This window comes from Lactuca saligna, chromosome 4 (genome assembly GCF_052625555.1).
Source record: "Lactuca saligna cultivar CGN05327 chromosome 4, ASM5262555v1, whole genome shotgun sequence".
Taxonomy (NCBI): Eukaryota; Viridiplantae; Streptophyta; class Magnoliopsida; order Asterales; family Asteraceae; genus Lactuca; species Lactuca saligna.
Genome location: NC_136420.1, coordinates 112,156,153 through 112,178,311, shown reverse-complemented (window position 1 = coordinate 112,178,311; position 22,159 = coordinate 112,156,153). Strand labels below are relative to the sequence as shown.

Genomic DNA, 22,159 nt, shown 5'->3' with positions numbered 1-22,159 from the left:
AACTCATAAAACAGCCTTTGACAGAAAAGTTTTTGTCCAATCTCGGACTGTTTTGACCCTCTTAATGGAAATATTTTTCAAAACTGTTTTACATCGATAAAGTTCAGACTTATACTGTTAAAATGACTACTCTCAAGTTTTGATACGATTTTTCTATAATTTTTGGCGAATTTTACAAAACTGTCTATCTTATTTGAAATATTTTCGTACCAGCTTGTGAAGGTGAGCAATTTCACACTTTTTAGAAGCCATTAAAAATTATGAGAAACATCGTGAAGAAAGTAGACAAAATTTCCAAACTTCCAGAATTTAGGGATCCAAATTTAGACTTACGATGATTTTTCTACAATTTTCCAACAACTAGCTCTGAAAAGCCCAAAACCAGAAAATTGTGTGTTTTCACAAAAATCAAGCCAAAAATGATATTTTTGACAAAAATGGGTTTAAAGGGTTATTTTTACCACAAACTAGTCATTAACACATGTTTTGAACAAAATGGAGACTAAAGTATTATTCTTACAAAATTGGGCCTTAATTGTAAATTTTTGGCTTATTGGGCCAAGAGCGTCATTTTTACAAAAGTGGACTTTTACGCTATTTAAGTGAATACTAGAACCAAAAGCAACGATAAACTAACAAACAAATTAATTTTATTATTTTCTAGGTTATCTGGCCTTAGTGACCCATTTTTATGTGTGATAGGTCCTGTATACTATTTGTATGTTTGATGGGCCTCATTGACCCATTAACATGTGAGACGGACCTTGGATACTATTTGCATTCTATTTGGGCCTATAAATACCTTACATGTGAAATGGGCCTTAGTTGTCCTTTCACATATATATCGGTCCCATGTTATATAATCTCATTGGACCTTGAAATGATTTCATGTTTAGCGATACCTTAGTGGTTCACTTACAAGGATCATTAGACCTAAAATGAGTTTATACATTTTTCTTTGCGTAAATTCGATTAAGGATCTAGAGAGTTTTTATGGGTTGGCACCTATTAAGTGTAGGATCGTAGCCGGTATTTATAACCAGAGTCTCTTGAAGGGAAAGCGGGGATTTGTGTATAGATCTATACGGGGATGACACCCCACACTTGAGATGTTCGCTATAGTTAGACTAACTCAGTCTAGGGTGACAAAAACCTTATTCTATTTTTCGTCGGCGCCCACGATGCCAAGACAGGTGAAATTGTCATTATTTAGTATGGTTATTGCGACTCGCTTAGAGGAATTAACGTTATGAAGTTTACAGAAGACCATTCTCTTTTGTGTTGGATTACTCGGAAATATCTTTTACTGGTACTCAACCTCGGGGGTTGGTATGACAACTTTCTCTTTTACAGACAACATCGGGTTGTCTGGGAATATTCTCTTTACATTCTCTCTACATTCTCTTTACCCTTTTAGTTAAATAAACAATAACATACATGCATTAATACAAGATCTGACACAAACATAATAAATAGTTTTTCAGAAAATATCGGATTTTCTGGTGGTTTTCAAAATTATACAAATCATTTTCACAAACATGCTTATGAACTCACCAACATTTTATGTTGACCTTTCTTCAAAATAACTTGTATTCTCAGGAAGGCGTTGAAGCAGGATGAACGAAACAAACTAATGAATATTGTGTGATATTTTGTTTCATCATACTCTAACTATTTCGGCATGTAATATTCAAATACAATACTCGATGTAAACAATGAATATTGTTATATTACATGTGTGATGATGATGATGTTATGTTTCAATTATATTCACTGTAATGATATTTCAAGATGATGTCACGCGCAAGCCCTCAGATGTTTCTGCTGTCTGGTTCAGGAGTGTGACCGATTGGTATCAGAGCATTATTTATAGTGAACTAGCATATCTAATCATACATGATATGAAACTATAAATACAATGGGGCTGAACAACTCTGAACATAATAATGAAAATGCATACCTATGTGTGCATTTTAGAATAATAACACAACAAGAACATTAAAAGTATTTGGAGGATTTGAACATCTCTATTAAACTCGGACAGTTATGTAGTCGTATTTTTGGTGAGTGTAGCCTGATCAACTACATTCATTCAGAATACGACCAACATGTGTTAGGGAGTAATTGTGATGGACAATGAATCAAAAACTTTCCATCTAATTATCCAAAGAGCTTATAGAACCAAACCTAATCAAAATTAAATTACTATAGGAGTAATTGGTATGCTATTTATTTCTAGTATTTATACCCCTTTGTGAAATACACTATAAACGAGTATCATTAGCCAGGAAACCCCTACCTCCCTAGTCAGGGAATAACAGGGTAGCTAGACTTAGAGGAAGAACCAGAGGAGGAACACGAGGTAGAACTTACAGATGGACCCGTTGAGTTAATAGTGGACCTTGAAGAGGAAGAGCCAGAGGGAAATGGTGATGATGACTCGGGATGTAGAATCTGATGTCATCAATCCTCCATGTAAAGCGAGAGCACCGGCTTATCGTGTGGGCCCCGGTGGCCCCATGCCTCCTTGGGCATACGATATTTGGAGATGGAGGCATCAGCAGGGGATACGACCACACTACGGCAGGAACCGAGGTATCTTCGATCTTAGTCATAGAGGACAGCTGATCGGGCCTTCCCAGTCATGGTGCGGCGCACCCGAGGTATTGATAACTAAGCTCAAGACACCCCAAATCGAATGGAACAAATGCGGTTTGCTATTATGAGAGACGAGAGACAAACACAGGAAGTGAGTGGAGACTCTCGAGCGAGACAACTAGTTTGGGAGGTACGACTACGAGATATCGAGCAACAAGTAGCTCATCTCTGAGATACATCTACTTCATTAGCAGCACCACCAGGCACTTTCCGCCACAATTAGGATCAGCCTTTTCTTTTTCCCCCCTACTATCTGATATGACTCTCTTTGGTGTACTAAGAGGGTACTTACCAATGGAACAATTATGTGCTATCTTTATTTCAGATTACTACATAAATTCAATTATATGCACAACCTAACCCTCAAAACTGATAGATACTTAAGGATCTCGAAACCAAAACAATCCATATACTCTAAGGATAGACGTAACGATCGTGCCAAATCTGCGATTACGTACTACCGTAAATACATCATAGGGATGTAGATGGAAGCAGTGACAATTATACAAAAGATGCAAAATTTATAGAGTACAACCATGAATGGCGATCATTACTGACGATCTGGTTTATCAACATGCAGTAGGAAAATGCCACCCCATAGGAATAACAAGCACACCTGCGAGACACCGCTCCTGCAGATGGACTCTGCTACATTCCAAGCTGCTGTAACAGCGGCAGTAGCCGCTGTTATGGCACAAATCAATGCAAACAACACCAATGGAGGTGGAAATAGCATTGACAACTCCAGCCAAAGGCACGAGCACGGAAACAAACAAGTGACAGCTTATCAAGGAAGACTAAACCCTAAGCTTAATAGTAGGAAGCAAAATCCTGGAAGTAAGAGAAAGGGATAGCCAACTCAAAGGTTCTCAAAGAAGCAACATGTTGTTGTTGTTCATGCAACCATGACCCCTATCACACTAGCATCAACGAGACCATATGCTGGAAGCCTTCCAAAATGTAACCAGTGCAATTTCCATCATAACGGAGTCTGCCAGGAGATGTATTGTAAGAAATGAAACCAAAAGAATCACACCACCAAATACTGTAGAACTTATCCATGTTAGAACCGTCAGCCAAACAAAAACAACACCAACAATCGCAACAATCTTAACAACAACACCAATAATGAGACCAGTCACACCTGCTATGGGTATGGAGGAACCGGTCACTTCAGGCGCAACTGCCCAAAGGATAACAATCAAGGAATAGAAGGATCAGAAATGGTCATGACCTGGGGTCAAGGCGAAGCACTCCAAGACCTGATGATTGTTACTGGTACGTTCCCACTTAACAACTTTTTCGCTTACCTCTTACCCAATAGTGAAGCTGAGCAATGTTTCGTTAGTAACATATTCAAACACTTACTAAAACCACAACCCTAGAGGCTAAACTAAGCCTTAACGATGGAGATGACTAATGGGAAAAAAAACCAAATCAACCAAGGATATTTATGTAGGGAACACCTTAACCGTAAACAACCATTCATTTCAAATAAAAATGTAATGATAGTAAATATTAGGAGTTTTGATGTGATAATCGGCATGGTTGGGTTAAGCCCCCACTGTGCTTATATTATATGTCGCGAGAAGGTTGTTTGCCTTCATCTTCCCAGTCACGAAACTCTAAAAATCCATGGTGATAAACCTGGCACCAAATCCTCATCCTATCTCATGCATCAAGGCACAGAAGTGCCTGCACTAGAAAAACTACGTTTTCCTTCCTAATGTTGTGGACAAGACCGAGGAAGAAGTAAGCATACTGGGTATTCCAGTAGCATGTGATTCTCCAGATGTGTTTCCCGAAGAACTTGCGGGAATATCCCAAAGAGATATGTCAAATTTTGAATCAACCTCATACCGGGAACCACATCAATTGCCAATTCACCCTATAGGTTGACTCCCGCCGAAAATTCACAAGTTATCCAGTCAATTGAGAAGAATTGTTGTGCAAAGGTCTCATCGGACCAAGCTTCTCACCCTGAAGAGCTCCGATATTGTTCTTCAAGAAGACAAATCCTTTAGAATGTGCATTGATTTTAGGAAATTGAATAAGCTCACTATCAAAAACCGATACCCACTCCCTCGGGCTGACGACCTATTTGACTAGCTCCAAGGAGCTAATTACTTCTCTAAAATAGATCTAAGAATCAGTTATCATCAAATTCATGCCTGAGAATAGGACATTCCAAAAACTGCTTTCTGAACTCGTCGCGACCATTTCAAATTCATTGTGATACCCTTCGGTCTAATGAATGCTTCCACGGTATTCATGGACCGTACGAACCAAGTTATCCCAACCATTCCTAGTCAGCCTTTTTAATTATCTTCATCATTAACATACCCTTCTTCTCTCGAAGCAAGAACAAAACCCTATCAACATATAAGACCAGCCTTGAAAGCATTAAAGTCGGAGAATATCGCGAACAAAACACAACATGGATGTATAAAACTCTCGACATCGAAGGACGAAACTTATAGTTATGCAAGTTGAGTTGGGCGTTATCTTAGTGATCGTCAATAGGCTAACCCAATCCACCCATTTCCTACCAATATAGAAATCAAACAAGATATGAAGATTAGCTTGGATCTGTATCAAGGAGATCGTGAGACTCCATGAAATATTTGTATCTACTATCTCGGATCGAGATAACGAAATTACTACAAGACTTTGACAGTCATTTCAGAAGGCTATGGGAACATAGTGTGACAACCCTATATTTTTCCAAATCAATCTAACACTCAAAAGTAAAATACAACGAACTATTTGGAATCAACGGAATTAACCTCAACAATAAAGTGTTCAAAAATCTAAATTTGGGATGCATCAAATGTTAGATATCGTGCCAAGGTTTCTAAATACATAAAGGACGTTCAAAATGGAGTTATAATGAAAAGATTATGACTACTCAAATATTCACAACACACCCGGTAAAACATTATTAAACGTAAAAGTGAAATTCTAATAAAATTCATTTTAGCCTTATGTATCTAAACAGAAGTCGTAGATTTCGTTAAATCGTGAACTTGCATACAAAGATCGCCCAAATTGGACCTCGTATGATGAAGTTACGAATTTTCTAAGTTTCGCAACAATAGTAGAGACCTAAAAACTCGAATTAAAGATCGAATGGTTTTTCGCTAACGCAACCTAAACGAGAATTGAAGGTCTCCACAACAGGAGTAAGATGATAAAAACACAGACAGAAACAGACGTCGGATAAAGAAGTTATGGATTTTTAACGGACTTTAGCAGTCCTGGCCTGCTAAAAACATACTATTAAAAATAAATTCAAAACTAGCTGATGGAGTCTAAATGAAAGTTGTAGATCATAGTCTCACCTATGCGCGGATATAAAGAATTAGAAAAACGCAGCTTGTACGCAAAAGTTACGGAATTTAGAAGTTTGAAATACAAATTACGCCCTGCGTAAATTAAGAGTACACCCAGCGTACTCAGGTGCAGTGTCGAGTACCATCGGCTAGCAGACTCTATGCTTAGCTAGGCTCGAGTTGTAAGCCATGACGCATGCGAACACCCATCGTAATTGAAGTACGCCCAGCGTAACGAGTACGCCCAGCGTAACGAGTATGCCCAACGTACTCCGATATTACACCCAGCGTACTCCCTCTTTCAGCCCTATAAATAGAGGGCATGAGTTCTAGGTTTTGGCACACTTTTCTCAAACTCTCTCTCAGTTTGCACTCACTTGTGAGATCCTGAGGCCATCCCGACACCCTCGGCTCCATACCTAAGCCCCGACGAAGGTTCTACGCTACCGAGATCCCCGAGAAGCTTGAAGACGCAACTTTCCGCAGTTGAGGTTCTGTTCGATTCTATTCTCACTCTCTTCAAACCAAACAAGTGAGTTCATACCCCTATTTTCACATCTTTTCATGTTTTAGAGGGGGGGGGGGGATACAAGTGCAATACAAGAAAACGTATCGCTTTATATAGATATAAATACATCTTCTATTTTATTATTATTTGATATCAACATTTTACTTTGCATGAAAAGTTAGTATTTCATCGAGTTATTATCACCAAATGGAACACACTTTTGGAAAAACTATAATGGGTATAGTTTGCATGTTATTCATACATTCTCACGTAAACATCTTGAAAAACGAAATACTTTCATCTGAAGTGAAATAAAGACTTTCTTTTGGTAAATCTATTTAGAGTAAGTGTTGTGTGATATTCAACTTCAACGTACTCTCAAGTATGCATTTCAAGTCCTGTATTATAAACCATAATCTCTTGGAGGGAGAGCGTGATACTTGTGTATCGATCTATACGGGGTTGACAATCTCGTACCTAAACTATTAGCTACAGTTAAACCGGCAGGTCTGGGGTGACAAATGTCATAGCACTACAACACATGAAGAACGTTTTATAGGCAGTCTGTGTCAATAGCATGGTTATAAGACTCACACGAAAGTATAAAAATAAGCTTGATTTACGAGACTCATGAATGCATTAAGTATTTACATTATTTTGAGTGTAAATTCACTTTCATCATTTACGTACGAAAGATACTAACGCCCTCCAACTTTTAGGACTTTTTCAAACTATATGTGGAAAATATTGGATTTTTTTGGAAATCACATTCATCTGTTTTCTTCCAAAAAGACATACTTTTTGAGCACAAAAACGCTTATGAACTCACCAAGTTTATTGTTGACACTTTTCGAAACTACTTGTATTTCTCAATGAAACAGTAATACATGTAACCACCAGCTTTTAAAGAAGGAACGCTAAGGCATCTATTATTAAAACATTTTAAATCATCATATTTGTAATATTCTTTTGGAAACATGTATTACGCAACAATGTACGTTTTGGTTGTATATATGATGGTTGTGTTACTTTCTTTACGATATTCAATTGTTATGGTACTACGTGAAGTCACCCACCCTCGAATGTTTCCACCATTCTGGTTTGGGGTGTGACAGATTGGTATTAGAGCATTGTTTATAGTGAACTAAGTATATCGAACCATATAAGATATACAAACTATAAATGCAAAAGGGACCAAAAACCCTCTGACAAAACGTTTTCATAAACAATATTTTTATTATTTTTTAAGAAAATATACATTTTTACATGCATGCATCGGTCTCGTATCATAGCAAAGTTTTATAAAAAGTATTAAGGAAAGTTACGACACTACAACTGGGCCTCGGGGTATGTAATCAAATCGAGAGTAAATATAGCCTAATCAACTACATTTATCCTGGATTTGACCAACGTACGTCGAGGAATTGTCGTAGTGGACAACAAGTCAAAAACTTACCAAATAAAAATAATAAACTTGCGAATTTGAAATACTATAGGAGTGTTTTATAATAATAAGGACAAGAAAAAAATCGTGCACACCTCAAGATTTGGTTAAACTTAGGATGTCGTCGAATAAAAATTTCTTTTCTCCCCAAATTTTTCATAAAATTCTCATACCTCTATTCTAGTATAGACAAAATGGCTGGATTCCATATACCCGGAGATCCCTACTACCCGAACCAAGGTAACAGTGGATGGATAGAAGAAGATCCGGAAGAAGACCCATAGGAAATCAAAGAGGAAGTCGAAGAGGAATTCGAAGTCGAAGAGGAAGAAGAGCCTATGGAGGAGGAAGAGGAAAGTACGGATGCAATAGACTCTGAGCCGGAAATAATCAACCCACCAGCACCCCGCTCTCCCACAATTAGAATGGGCTACCAAGGTCCCACTCCCGTTTGGGAAAGCTATATCCACCATTGGAGCCAGCAACAAGGTGTACACCCTCCCTTTGGCATGTATCGGGAGTTCTACGACGTCAGTGGTGGAGGTTCAGTCGATCGAGCGCTTCCCGTCCTTGTGGGCAAAATAGCCAAGCAGACCTACCAATCGGGAGTTCAAGAAGTCTGAATTCGTGAGATCAATGCTGTTGTACAGGGTAACGCCGTAGACATCCGTCGTATGGACGGACTACACGAAGATACCCAACTCCACACAAAGACGCTTCAAATCCAAATGGAGGCAGCACTTGTAGAAATAAGAGAGATGAAGGAACAACAAGCGGTCTTTGAGAGGCGTTTAATAGGAGTCAAACAATTGGATGCAGAGTCTAGCTCCAAACGCACAACATGCCGCAAGTAAGACTTGCCCAACTACAATAATTTTGATATAGAATAGGACCTCGGATAAAGTTTTTACCTTCCTTAAACTTGTAATCGGAGACCTTTAGATAGGTCAAATTTTCCTAACCACAAAGAAAAATGTAACGCACCGTATGTTTGACATATATATATATATATATATATATATATATATATATATGTGTGTGTGTGTGTGTGTGTATATATATATATATATATATATATATATATATATATATGAAGTATTTCTTTACATACCTCTTGAAATTCATCGGATTATCTAAATTGCTATATCTACGTCGAAACCATTAACTAAAGTCAAAACAAATTATAGATATAACTAACCCTCTAGTCCACGATTGTCAAATCATTAAAAACTTGTAGTCTTCATTGTTATTTCTCTATCAGAACATGTCTCCCCGTAGATCATCGCGCAGAAACACAGCTCCAACACCACCTCCACCACCCCTCCAACTATGGATGTAACTATGTTCCAGGCTGCTGTAACAGCCGCTGTAACTGCAGCGATGGCACAAATGAGTAACAATGGGTCAGGAGGAGGAATAAACAACTTTACAAATGGACAAAGCCAAGGCCGTTTCGGGGAATGTACTTACAAAGACTTCACCAACGGCAAACCCATTCCCTTTAATTGGACTCGGGGAGTGATGGCTCTGTTCCAATGGATAGAGAAAATGGAAGTTGTGTTTGAAATATGCGTGTGCCACGAAGAATGCAATGTAAAATTTGCCGCCTGTACTTTCTCCGAACGAGCCCTAACATGGTGGAACGGACACGTCAAGTCACTAACCCTGGTGGTGGTTAAATCCATGGGTTGGGAAAACCTAAAACGAATGCTACTACGAGAGTACTGCCCAAGAGTCGAGATTAAGAAGCTCGAACAAGAGTTGTGGGGCCTTACGATGTTAGGCTCGGACATCACAGGATATACGGATAGATTCAGTGACTTGATAATACTTTGCCCAAGAATGATGATTCTGGAAAGCCAAAAGGTGGAAAGGTATATCTGAGGACTGTCACCCCAGCTTCGAGGAAGTGTGCTAGCCTCCAAACCCACAACGTTCGACAGCACCAAGGAACTGGCGCAATCTCTCGTTGACTATGGGGTCTGTCAAAGTGTCACAACCGTCGTCGCTGAACCAACCAAAGGAAGCAACTACAATGACAACAATAACAACAAGAAGAAGTTTTGGAACAAGAGAAAAGGTCAAACTTCGCAAGAACCTTCAAAGAAACAAATGGTGGCGGTCCATGCTGCTACTGCACCCACTACAATTCCTGCTACCCCCGTGGCAACGAAGCAATATGCTGGGAACCTGCCAAAGTGTAACAAAACCATCGCCACAGTAATTGCCGAGTAATGCACTGTAAAAACTGCAACAGGAAAGGGCACGCTGCCCATTTCTGTAAGGTGCCGGCGCGACCAATCACCCAAGTTTCTGGTACTCGAGTAAGCCAAGCATGTTATGGGTGTGGAGAAACTGGGCACTTCAAGAGGGATTGCCCTATGGCAAAGAATATTGGCGGTGTACGAAGAGTGCTGGCGATAGGACATAATGAAGCAATAGCTGACCCCATGGTGGTTACGGGTATGTTTCTCCTCGACAACATTTATGCATGTATACTCTTTGACTGCGGTGCGGAGAGAAGTTTGTGAGTCATAAATTCAAACACGTACATAATCAAAAGCCCCAACCACTCAATAAAATATTCACTGTAGAAATGGAAAACGGTAAAACGGAAAGCGTAAGCGATATGTACATAGGATGTACATTAAATTTAAACGAGCACTTGTTTCAAATCAATGTTATGCCAATTTCAATAAGAAGTTTTGATTTCATCATCGGTAAGGATTGGTTAAGCCTTCACCATGCTGATATACTTTGTCACGAAAGGGTCGTTCGCCTTAATCTGCCAAGCGGCGAAACTGTTGTCATTTATGGTGAAAAACTGAGTACAAATTTACAAATCATCTACTGCGTCAAAGCACAAAAATATCTTCGCAAGGAATATCATGCCTTTCTAGCCCACGTGGTAGACAAGAAACGAGAATCAAAGAACATTAAAGACATTTCGGAAGTCTTCAACTTCCCAGACGTCTTCCCAAAAGATCTTCCAGGAGTCCCACCAGAATGCTAAGTCGATTTTAGGATCGACATAATTCCCAAAGCTACCCCAGTAGCAAAATTGTTGTACCGTCTAGCCCCAGCCGAGATGCAGGAACTGTCCGGTCGACTAAACGAGCTGTTGAGCAAAGGCTTCATCAGACCGAACTTCTCACCATAGAGAGCACTGGTTCGATTCATAAAGAAGAAGGATAGATCCTTTCGCATGTGCATCGATTACCAGGAACCGAACAAACTCATGATCAAGAACCGATATCCCCTACCGCACATAGAAGATTTGTTCGATCAACTACAAGGAGCAAGCTACTTCTCAAAGATCTATCTAAGATATGGTTATCACCAACTGCAAGTGTTGGAAGGAGACATCCCCAAAACGGCATTCTGAACATGCTATGGTCACTACAAGTTTGTAATGATTCCCTTTGGATTGACAAATGCACCAGCGGTGTTAATGGACTTAATGAACCAATTATGTCATCCCTTTCTGGATAAATTTGTGATTGTGTTAATAGATGATATACTCATCTATTCAAGAAGCAAGGAAGAACACAACGAACACCTCCGCCAAGTTTTGGAAACATTGAGGGCAAAGAAGCTATACGCAAAATTTTCAAAGTGCGAATTTTGGATTCGAGAAGTAGATTTCCTAGGTCACGTAGTAAGAAAAGAGGGGATACACGTGGATCCTTCCAAGATCAAAGCAATGGAGAATTGGACGACTACAGGGACCCCAACAGAAATCCGAGAATTCTTGGGATTCGTCGGGTATTACTGATGTTTCATACAAAACTTCTCGAAGATTTCTAAGCCGCTTACCACCCTAACTCAGAAGAGTGTGACCTTCGACTGGGGAGAAAAACAAGGCATCACTTTTCAAACACTAAAGCGAGCCTTATCCAGTGCGCCCATCTTAACCTTACCAGAAGGAACATAAGACTTTATGGACTATTGTGATGCGTCAAACCATGGACTTGGGTGTGTTCTGATGCAGCGAGGGAAGTTCATCGCCTACACCTCAAGACAACTAAAGACGTACGCAGTAAACTACACAACGCACGATCTCGAGCTAGAAGCAGTCGTTTTCGCTCTAAAGATATGGAGGCACTATCTCTACGGCACGAAATGTACAATCTTCACGGATCATAAAATCCTCCAGCATATACTCAACCAGAAGGAACTCAACATGAGACAAAGACGGTGGGTAGAACTACTAAATGATTACGAATGCGAAATTCGATATCATCCCGGAAAGGATAACGTGGTGGCTGATGCACTCAAACGAAAGGAATACTCGAGTCGCCAAGTGAAGCTTCTAACTATGACAATCTATTCACACCTATCCACACAAATCAAGGAAGCCCAAATAGAAGCTTTGAATTCCGAAAATGTAGCGGGGGAAGCCTTAAGGGGAATGGATAAGAATCTTGAAGTCAAGGATAATGGAGTTCGTTTCTTCATGAATCGGATCTGGACACCGAAGTTTGGCGGATTCAGAGATGTCATCATGAACGAAGCCCATAAGACACGATACTCCATACATCCCGGTTCCGATAAGATGTATTTGGACCTCAAGAAACTATATTGGTGGCCAAACATGAAAGCCGAAATTTGTGACAACCCAAGTTGTCCCGTTACATTTTCCCTATTACCATTAACAGAATATTCCACCGTATAAAAGTTTTGTTAATTAGAGAGTGTCAATTTAATAAACATTCCATTGGTTCACATTAATATGCCGTTAAGTCGTGATAAAAGGAAATAAAAACAGATAACACACATTCCATTTAAATGGAAAATGTTAAGTTTTATTGTTACGACCACTAAATCGGGTGCGACCAAAAGCCCCGTATAACGACAGTATCGGGTAGAATTCCACTGAGCTCCAACTCCGACCCATATATAAAGGGGAGTAAACTCCATTTGGAGCTTTTCCACCCTCTCTCTCTATACTCTCTCTCTAGACTTGTTTTCGCCCCGAATTCGTAACCAAACGTTTCCAAATCATAAGTCCACTCACCCTAGCTTATTCTAAACATTATGATGTGTGTTTATAGCCCAAAAATTGGACTTACAAGCAATGGAAAAGGATTTTACGGCCTAAGCTCCTCCTTAGGCCGTAAACACCTAAAATGAGGCCAAAATGACCCAAACTTGTCCCTAATGGCTTGGAAATAAATTGAGGTATTAGCCTATGAGTGTTTAAACATTAAAACACAATGATTCGAGGCATCAAAGAGAGTTGACGGCCCAAGCACATGGTTAGGCCGTAAACACCTCTAAACTATGTCAAAATGCCTCCAAAACACTCCCAAACCACCCTTAGGCTTCATACATAATTTAGGGACTTAGTATTTGGGGTTTTGATCACTTAAACACATCAAAATGAAAGGGAAAAAGGATTTTACGGCCCATGTATGTACCAAGGCCGTAAACTCCCCAAAACACACCCAAATGATAGTTTTAATCCCCCAAAATGGCATCACACTCCATTATAAATTGCTAGGAAGGTATTTAGGGCTTAAAACTTCACTAAATCCAAGGTATGAGAGTTCATGGCTGTAAACTCCCATGTGAGTTGTCCCTAGGCCGTAAACTCCAATATAATGCCCTTAGAAGCCTTTAATCCACTCATGCCTTTTTGGAAAAGTACTTAGAAAAATCCCATGAACAAGCTAGAAGCCTTAAACACCCTAGAACCCATCACCATGAGTTTACGGCCGTAAACTCATGGTGATGGAGTTTACCCTCTGAGAGTAAACTCTTAATACCATGTTTACGGCCCAGGGACTACTCACCATGAGTTTACGGCCGTAAACTCATGGTGAGTAGTCCCTGGGCCGTAAACATGGTATTAAGAGTTTACTCTCAGAGGGTAAACTCCATTCCTAAGTCATACACACCCTTAAACGCTACCCGGGACACCGAAACACTTATCTAAAGTGTTTTCCGCTCCTTTGAGTGTGTATATTTGTTTAATTAGTATTAAATATACTAATTGTGTATGAACATATGTTATCATATGTTAAATAGGTCATTGTGTGTGTTCCAGTCCTTGCGTGACACCGAACGCCCAAACGGCACCTTCGTCGGACCTACTTACACCAGGTGAGTTCATACCCTGAATGAACCTTTTAATGTTTTTACATGTTTTATAGGGGGAATACAAGTTAAACATGTCAGTTATCATATCAATCATATGTGATCGATAACCCGCATGCACAAGATTTTACCACTATACACTGTTTTACCGAGTAGGACACTATAAATGGCTTTAAAAAGGGTTTTCACTTGTTCAAGTTCTTACTTTTATTGCTTTATCAAAGTTCCATTTTCAAACCGATTTATGAAAGATTCCCAAAGATTTCTAAAGGTTCTCACACTTAATTTACCAAAGAATACAAATGCGATTTTCCTGAGTATAAAGGTTTTTCCAAGGTTTTCATGTATACTTTTACTTGTTAGTTACTGCAGCTTCACTTATACTTATTTTTTTTTTTAAACTCAAACTCAATAACACTTTCACTTTGTGATGCGTTTATACTTGGTATTGTCTCTATTTTGCCTATACTTGTAGTCGCTTATACTTAATCGACGCCCTTACTTCACTTATCGTCGTTTCCACTTCGTGATACACTTACACTTGGTACACATATACTTCATGATTCGATTATCCCACTCTGTACGCTTATACTTCACGACTCAGATGTTCCACCGTACACTTATACTTCACTGTATGATACCACTTGAGACACCCTCAAGCGTAGTTAGATGTATGCTTGTTCTTGTCTAGATGTATATAACTAATGATTGAAGGACTTAGGAAGGCTTGTACGCCCTATTTCCTTTTCTTCGTTGAGATGTGGTCTGGTGGGATCGGATGGCCGTCCGAAGGTCGTTTGATTCATTAGTTATATATATTATGTATATGAGCATAGCCATACAGGAATTCTCTAGTTAGTTCAGTTAAGAGTCTCTACCTCTAGTCTACACTTACATTAGAAACACACTACCCACTATTTGGTAGTCTCTACCTCTAGTTCAACACTTACACACTACCCACTATTTGGAAGTCTTTACCCACTATTTGGGATGCATCTTCAGGACATGGCCTTCTCCGTCGTCTAGTTGGTAACCAGAGTCTCCCGTAGGGAGAACGGACATTGTGTGTATAGATCTATACGGGATTGACACTCCCACACCCTGACTGCTAGCTACAGTCCACGGCTCACCAAGCCAACGGGTGACAAATATCACATTATATAGACGCTTGTAGGGCGTCTAGTACTCTAGTGTCAGTTAGTATGGTTACGAGTATCCCGGGTTACCTTATAATTCATGGCCTTAAGGTAACGGTATTTCTCCGGCAATTTACACTGCATACTGGTATCTCACTTTTCAGAGTCACACTGTTTAGACCTTGCAAGATGTATCTTTCATTTGATACTGTCTGCGGTCTGTATTCTCTGTTTTAGACCTTAAGAGACGCATCATTTATTTTGATACTGTCTAGGGTTTGTATCCATTGTATTCACTGTACCCACTATATCCACTGTATTCACTGTATCCACTGTATTCATTATATTCACTGTATCCACTGCTATCACTGTATTCAGAGTTTTGACCTTACAAGACGTATCTTTCATTTGATACTGTCTGGGGTCTGTATTCACTGTTTTTGACCTTGCAAGACGTATCTTTCATTTCATATTGTCTGGGGTCTGTGTCTCTATTTTTTTGACTGAACCAGGCATGTCGTTCATTCGATACTCTCTTGGAGTCTATGATTCCTTTGCCTTTGTCAGCAGTCCTCACTGCTGAGGCATGTGTCATTTCCCTGTCGTCTCTTGCTTTCTTTAATAATCAAATTCAGTATTTTGATAATGATAGCAGTTAAGGGAAAACCACTTTTTACCACATAACACTGACCAGTCTTGGTAGAAGGCTGCTTTATTAAAGAAAATATAGGATTTTCTGGAAAGAACTCTAATACACAGAAAACACTTAAACTACTACTTTAAAGTTATTTGATTGAAACGTCACTAAATACTTATGAACTAACCAGCATTTGTAAAAAAATGTTGATACTCGCTTTTCAAATAACTTGTATTCTCAGGTTAGCATTAGACATGTACATCTCGAAGCTATTGGTGAAGATAACTTAGTACTGTGCTGTATCTATTCAATTATTTGTATTACTTTGATGTATTAATGTTACCATGTAAAACTATTACTACTAATGAAATGTTTTGTTGTACTTTGATGACTATAATGCATGTGTTGTGATACTTGACATGACGTCATCCACCCCAGGACGTTTCTGCCGTTCCAGTTTTGGGGTGTGACAAAATTGCTACCTATGTGAGAAAATGTCTGACTTGCGCCAAAGTCAAGGTGGAATACCAAAAGCCCTCGGGATTGTTACAACAACCAGAAATACCTAAATGGAAGTGGGAGCGGATAACCATGGATTTCATAACCAAGTTACCCAAGAGGGTAAGCGGACTCAACACCATCTGGGTGATCTTCGACAGTTTAACTAAATCTACGCACTTCCTACCAATCAAAGAAATGGATAAATTGGAGAAGCTAACTAGAACATACCTTAGGGAGATTTTACGGTTGCATGTTGTGGCAATATCCATTATCTTGGACCGATATAGTAGATTCACCTCAAGGTTCTGGAATTCGTTGCAAAGATCTCAAGGAACGAGACTAGATATGAGTACCGCGTATCACCCACAAACCGACGGCCAGAGTGAGAGAACCATACAAACCCTAGAAGATATGCTGAGAGATTGCGTAATCGATTTTGGCAAAGAATGGGACACCCATTTACCATTGGTCGAGTTTTTTTACAACAATAGCTACCACACTAGCATCAAGGTTGCCCCGTTCGAAGCCCTCTACAGTCGTAAGTGCAGATCACCTATGTGCTCAGCTGAAGTGGGTGACACGCAGCTAGCAAGAGGACAAGCAACAGACAACACTCTCACTGGGCCAGAAATCATAAGAGAAACTACGGAGAAGATTGTTCAGATGCGGTAACGACTGAAGGCTTCAAGGGACACACAAAAGAGTTATGCGGATAAAAGACGGAAAGCCTTGGAATTCCAGGTTGGAGTCCATGTCCTACTAAAAGTCTCTCCCTGGAAAGGATTAATACATTTTGGAAAGCATGGGAAACTGAACCCAAGGTACATTGGACCATTCGGGATCCTTTTCAGGATCGGTCTAGTGGCTTACAAACTTCGATTACCTTAGGAACTCCACAACGTACACCATACCTTTCACGTATCAAACCTAAAGAAGTGCTTGTCCGATGAGACCCTCGTCGTCCCTCTGGACGAAATTGCAATAAATAAGAATCTCCAATTCTTAGAAGAACCAGTAGAGATCATGGATCGAGAAATTAAAAGAACTAAACAAAGCCACATACCTATTGTAAAGGTCCGCTAGAACGCCAAGCGAGGACGTCAATACACCTGGGAACGTGAGGATCAGATGAAACAAAAGTACCCGCATATTTTTCCTAACCCATAAAGTTTGTCATAGATTAAATTTTGGGACGAAATTCCCTCTAACGGGGGGATGATGTGACAACCTAAAAAATCAATGTAACACTCAAATCAATGTAACACTCAAAAGTCAAATACAACGAACTATTTGGAATCATCGGAATTAACCTAAAAAATAAAGTGTTCAAAAATTTAAATTCGGGATGCATCAAATGTTAGATACCGTGCCAAGGTTTCTAAAAACATAAAGAACGTTCAAAACCGAGTTATAATGAAAAGATTATGAGCACTCAAATATTCACGACACACTCGGTAAAACATTATTAAACGTAAAAAGTGAAATTCCAATAAAATGCATTTTAGCCTTAGGTATCTAAACAAAAGTCGTAGATTTTGTTAAACCGTGAACGTGCATAAAAAGATGTCCTAAATTGGACCTCGTATGAAGAAGTTACGAGTTTTCTAACTTTCGTAACAGTAGTAGAGAGGTAAAAACTCAAATTAAAGATCGAACGATTTTAAGCTAATGTAACCTAAACGAGAATTGAAGGTCTCCACAACAGGAGTAAGATGGTAAAAAGACAGACGAAAACAGACGTCGGATAAAGAAGTTATGGATTTTTAACGGACTTTAGTAGTCCCAGACTACTAAAAACATACTATTAAAAATAAATTCAAAACTAGCCGACGGAGTCTAAATGAAAGTTGTAGAGCATAGTATCACCTACGCGTGGATATAATGAACACGAAAAATGGAGCTCGTACGCGAAACTTACGGAATTTAGAAGTTTGAAATACGAATTACACCCAACGTACTCAGGAGCAGTGTCGAGTCCCATCGGCTAGCAACCTCTACGCTTAGCTAGGCTCGAGTTGTAAGCCATGACGCATGCGAACGCCTAGTATAACCGAAGTACGCCTAGTGTAAGGAGTACACCCAGCGTACTCCAATATTACACCCAATATACTCCCTCTTTCAGCCCTATAAATAGAGGGCATGAGGTTCATGTTTTGACACACTTTTCTCAAACTCTCTCTCACTTTCACTCACAGCTCTAGAGGCCATCCCGACACCCTCAGTTCCATAACTGAGCCCCGACGAATGTTCTACGCTACCGACATCCCCGAGAAGCTCGAAGACGCAACTTTCTGTAGTTGAAGTTCTGCTCGATTCTAGGCTCACTCTCTGCAAACCAAACAAGTGAGTTCATACCCCTACTTTTCACGTCTTTTCATGTTTTAGTGGGGAATACAAGTGCAATATAAGAAAATGTATCGCTTTATATAGATTCAAATACAACTTATATATTATTATTATTCGATATCAACATTTAATTTGCATGAAAAGTTAGTATTTCATCGAGTTATTATCACCAAATGTAACAAACTTTCGGAAAAAATATAATCAGTATAGTTTGCGTGTTATTTATACATTCTTACGTAAACATCTTGAAAAACGAAATACTTTCATCTGAAGTGAAATAAAGAATTTCTTTTCGTAAAGCTATTTATACTAAGTATTGTGAGATATTCAACTTCAACGTACTCTCAAGTACGCATTTCAAGTCCTGTATTATAAACCATTAATTTCTTGGAGGGAGAGTGTGATACTTGTGTATAAATCTATACGGGATTGACAATCCCGTACCTAAACTGTTAGCTACAGTTAGAGCGATAGGTCTGGGGTGACAAATATCATAACACTACAACACCTGAGGAATGTTTTACAGGCAATCTGTGTTAATAGCATGGTTATAAGACTCACACGAAAGTATAAAAATAAGCTTGATTTACGAGACTCATGAATGCATTCAGTATTTACATTATTTTGAGTGTAAATTCACTTTCATCATTTAGGTACGAAAGATACTAATGCCCTCCAACTTTTCGGACTTTTTCAAACTATATGTGGAAAATATTGGATTTTCTGGAGATCACATTCATCTATTTTCTTCTAAAAAGACATGCTTTTTTAGTACAAAAACACTTATGAACTCACCAACGACACTTTTCGAAACTACTTGTATTTTTCAGGGAATCAGTAATACAGATAACCACCAGCTTTTAAAGAAGGAACGCTAAGGCGTCTATTATTAAAACATTTTTAATCATCATATTTGTAATATTTATTTGGAAACGTGTATTACGCAACAATGTATGTTCTGGTGTTGTGTTACTTTCTTTACGATATTCAATTGTTATGGTACTACTTGAAGTCACCCACCCCCGAATGTTTCTGCCATTCTGGTTTGGGGGTATGACACATAGCTTAGTATGAGCCTTGCTTACCACCCTCAAACCAATAGCCAAAGAAAACGGACCATTCGACCACTCGAAGTCATGCCCTTGATTGCATTCTCACGCAACGACAGTTATTGCTTGAGCATCAAGGATGCTCCTTTCGAGACTCTTTATGGTCGTAAATGCCGATCACTCATCAGTACTCTCACGGGACCAGAAACCATTCACGAAATGACAGAGGAGATAATCCAAATCAGAACTAGACTTCAAGCGTCACAAGACATACAGAAGAGTTATGATGACAAATGACGAAAACCTATGGAATTCCAAGTCGAAGGTTGGGTACTATCGAAATTATTTCCCTAGAAAGGAATGATTTGCTTTAGGAAACAGGAAAATTGAACCCGCGATACATTGGACCGTTCTAGATTCTTGCCCGGATTGGTCCAATGGCTAATAGGCTGCAACTACCTGCCGAACTCAGCAAGGTACACCCTGTGTTCAGCGCCTCGAATCTGAAAAAGTGCCTATTAGGAAGAACTCTTATCATTCTCTTAGAATAGATCGAAATAAACGAGAATCTCCTATTCATCGAAGAACCAGTTGAGGTATTGCATAGAGAAGTAAAGCGTACAAAACAAAGTTGCATTCTGATTGTGAAGATTCGATGGAACGTTAAGCGTAAACCAGAATTGACATGGGAACGCAAGGACAAGATAAAGCAGATTTACCCTCATCAATTTACTCATTCAAGAACCTATCTCTCGAAAGAATTTTGGGACGAAATTCCCTTTAACGTGGGGTTGATGTCACAATTGGCATTTTGCTATGGAATTCTATTCCCATGTAACCATCATTCATTGTAAAAGCCTATACTCTATTCTCGTTCAAATACATCTCATACGTTCAAATAAGGGTTGGAAACCCTAGAAATCCTGACTCAAGTACATTATGGACTATGATTCTCTTATTGAGCCTAATGGGCCAATAAGTATCCAAACCGACTATTGTGGGCCTAGGACCCTTAAATGGGCTCTAAATGGACCTACATTCATAAAAATTTATTGTTTTGGGCCATGAGGGCCTAAAATAATCCATTTTATCTCTAATAGGCCTTATTGGGCCATAAATTATTCCATTTGCCCTAATAGGCCTTAAGTTCTTTTAATATGGCTTTATAAATTCGAATAAGCCAAGAATAAGCCCAAAAACATTTCCTTCCCATTCTTTTAGCCCATTATCGGCCCACACACAAAAAGAAATGAAAGAGGGTTTGATTTAAAACTTGACAACTCATAATTGTCCATCATATATCTAGAAAATCACATACTTCTAGAAATCTATTATCTTTCGTGCAAACTTCCTTAAATATCTTCTCTTCCTCTCTCTATACTCGGCCAAAGAACACAAACAAACACACATTTCTCAACTTCAAACTCTTTCAATTATTCTGTCAAGAACTCTCATCTCCTTCCTCTAAATTTCGAGTTTTGGAGTGTAGTTTCAAGAGTATCTGCACCTAGATCATCATCTTTGGTAAGTTTTTGCTTAGATCTATGATTTAACTTCTTGATTTCTTAAACAATCTCCTCTTACGACCATATTTCATGGATCATGTTCATTAGAACCATCAAAGTTCAAAAACCTCCTCAAGAGGCTTGCTAAAGTCGAGATCTCTTCATTTCTTCATTAAAATCTGAAATCTTCAAACAAGGTGAGTTCATACCCCTTTTTTTTTGGATTTTACTTGTTTTTGGGGGAGAATAAAAGTTGATTTGTGTAGATCTATGTGTATATACATGACTATGTGTGTTTTCTATGAATTATTTGATGATTATGTGTTGATTTCTTCATTAATATAAAAATATGTTAAGAACTTGAAGTTTATCACTTGGATCTTCATAAGAACGTTGAGAAAAGTATGTTTTATCACATATAATACATTTAAACTAATAGATCTGAGATTGATACACTTTAAATAGCAAAAATGAGTGTTGTGTTCTATGATCTATAATTTAAACTCATAAAACAGCCCTTGATAGAAAAGTTTTGGTCCAATCTCGGACTGTTTTGACCCTCTTAATGGAAATATTTTTGAAAACTGTTTTACATGGATAAAGTTCACATTTATACCTTTAAAATGACTACTCTCACGTTTTTATACGATTTTTCTAAAATGTTTGGCGAATTTTACAAAATTGTCTATCATATTTGAAATATTTTCGGACCAGCCTGTGAAGGTGAGCAATATCACACTTTTTAGAAGCCATTAAAAATTATGGGAGACATTGTGAACAAAGTAAACAAAATTTCCAAACTTCCAGAATTTACAAATCCAAATTTAGACTTACGATGATTTTTCTACAATTTTCCAACAACTAGCTCTAAAAAGCCCAAAATGCGTTTAAAGGGTTATTTTTGCCACAAACTAGTCATTAACACAAGTTTTCAACAAAATGGA

At 38.8% G+C, this 22,159-nt stretch overlaps 1 pseudogene; it reads left to right on the top strand.

The window, feature by feature from the left end:
* The first annotated feature begins 8,280 nt into the window (after window positions 1–8,280).
* The window catches only part of LOC145040037 (uncharacterized), a 51,052-nt pseudogene continuing 37,173 nt past the window's right edge, over window positions 8,281–22,159 (top strand).